The sequence below is a fragment of the Nicotiana tomentosiformis genome, chromosome 12, assembly GCF_000390325.3.
Source record: "Nicotiana tomentosiformis chromosome 12, ASM39032v3, whole genome shotgun sequence".
NCBI classification, from domain to species: Eukaryota; Viridiplantae; Streptophyta; class Magnoliopsida; order Solanales; family Solanaceae; genus Nicotiana; species Nicotiana tomentosiformis.
This window is the reverse complement of record NC_090823.1, coordinates 56,601,321-56,603,729: the sequence shown is the minus strand read 5'-3', so window position 1 is coordinate 56,603,729 and position 2,409 is coordinate 56,601,321. Positions and strand designations below refer to the sequence as shown.

At 36.1% G+C, this 2,409-nt stretch overlaps 1 long non-coding RNA gene across 1 annotated transcript; it reads left to right on the top strand.

Annotated features, from left to right (window-relative positions):
- The first annotated feature begins 381 nt into the window (after positions 1-381).
- Positions 382-2,119, top strand: LOC108947026 (uncharacterized). The gene is made up of 2 exons (XR_011412993.1): positions 382-884; positions 1,170-2,119. It is a non-coding gene; the product is annotated as an uncharacterized lncRNA (long non-coding RNA).
- The last annotated feature ends 290 nt before the right edge of the window (positions 2,120-2,409 follow it).

Sequence of the window (2,409 nt, the reverse complement as noted above, 5' to 3'; positions counted from 1 at the left end):
GAAAAGGTTACGGCGTTATATACGCACCACCACCTGATCAACTGGTATACGTTGATGATTTGCCCACAGTGGCTGAAATGATCTGATGGGATGCCCTCAGAGGCTTGATGATGTTATGAACGCATATACTAATGCATGGTATGACATTTATACGCATATGCATGACATTATAAAAATGAAATGATTCACAGAGCTATGCAGACGTACATGTCGAGTCTTTTACTCCATGTTTCTCTCATGTCTATTATTTACTGAATTTCATTCCTTACATACTCGATACATTATTTGTACTAACGTTCTTTTTGCCTGGGGACGCTGCGTTTCATGTCCGCAGGTCTCAATAGACAGGTCGAGAGTCCTCCAAGTAGGCGATCAGCTCAGTGGAAGATGTTGGTGTACTCCATTTATTCCAGAGTTGTTTATGTGGTCAGTATGATTAGAACATGTACTGATTAGTATGGTGGGGCCCTGTCCCGACCTTTATGACATTTATGTACTCTTAGAGGCTTGTAGACATATGTCGTGTACGTGAAAGATTGTACGGCTTTGTCGGCCTATGTTTTGAGTTTATAAATGATGATGTTGGCCTATTAGGCCCGTATGTCACGTGTATATGATGATGTAATAAGAAAGATACGTTACGTTGTAACTCGGTTGAGTAAAGTACCGGGTGCCCGTCGCGGCCCATCGGTTTGGGTTGTGACACCAACAGCAAGGAATTCCACCCGAGAGCTTCACTTCTAGGTTTTTTTTTTGTCTATATCTTCTCAATTGGGATTCTTGGGGTCCTCATCATTTGCACAAAATCGATGCAAATTTAATCAAATACTTTCATCTGAAGATTTCCAGTGTCTTGCTAGCCTAACATGGCATTTTACTGTAAAGTGAAGTGTAATATTTTCATCCAAAATAATACTTGAGTTTCCTTGCTTGAAAATTTTAAGATATTTTTTTTGTTATTTTGAGGCCATTCTTAAAATTCATGTAATAGAGAAAATCGTATATCAAAGTTCAAGAAAAGATATTCACCTTAAGTAAATTTTTTTAGAGATTCTTCTGACTATTAGTGAAAAAATTGTTGCTATGTAAAATTTTATTTTATTTATGTGCATTTTTGTATATTAAAATTATTATGAGAGTGCAATTATTCAACTTTACTTGTCCTACAGAAATCATGGTGGACAAGGTAACATTGGAAGTTCATTATGGAGGATTTTTTGGATTGCATCCTGTCTTAAACTATGAAGGAGGAAGGGGAAAGGTACACTCCGTACATAATATAGATCCTGATTGTTTGTCACACAGAGAACTTTTGGCTATAATGAAAGAACTTGGTTATTCTGAAAATTGTCTTATATATTATAATACGACTAACCAAGATATTGCTGATGGATTGGTGTTGTTGACTTCTGATAAAATGGTATTAGAGATGGTGAAAACCCATAAAAATATTGATACTTTTGAGTTGTATATTGAAGAGAACTTGACGGATTTTGGAGGAAATGTTGAAGCTGCGGGTGAAATTGGCTCTTATGATGCAGGGGGATATGGAAAAGCTTTGGCGGATAATACACAAGGAGAGGGAGGTGTAGTTGTGTATATGATAAATGAATAGCTGAAAATAACATTGAAGAGGATAAATCAGTGGAGGATAGTGACTCAGATAGAACATATTCACCTGAGAGTGATGAAGAAAATAATTCTGAAGATGACTTCGAATACTTCGCAGACTCATTTGAAGATATAAATAAACTTTTAAAGAATAATCTCAACCCAGGAATTACAAGAGATATTGATGAGCCATATATTGACCACACGATAATTAAAAATATCCATAATGACTCATATTATGGAAGATCTGATGGTCTATCTGAAGAAGGTGTTCGAAGTGATTCAGAAGACTTAAGTGGTGATGATGAGACAAAGTGTGATGCTCCTAATAAGGATATTGAATGGTTTAATGAAGAGACTGATATGGAAAATCCAATATTGTTTACAAGTTTGGGTTTTTCTTCAGTTCAACAATTTAGGAAGGCTCTTAGACAACATGCAATAAAGAATGGGTTTGAAGTTGGATTCGAAAAAAATGAAAGTGATAGAGTCACTGCACATTGTAAAAGATTGTGTGGATGGAGAATTCATGCTAGTTATTGGAAAAAGACCACTGCGTTTCAGATTAAAACTCTTTATGGAATGCCTCACAGGTGCCCTTGGACATTCAAGAATAAAATTGCCAATTCTACTTGGGTTGCCAAAAGGTTAATGAAGGATCTTCTTGATGTACCAAACTGGAGCATACAAGGTTTTAGAAGAATTGTAAAGAGAAAATGTGGTGTAATAATCTCTAAAAAGCTGTCACGATCCAAAATCCTAACCTGTCGTGATGATACCTATCGATGGTACTAAGCA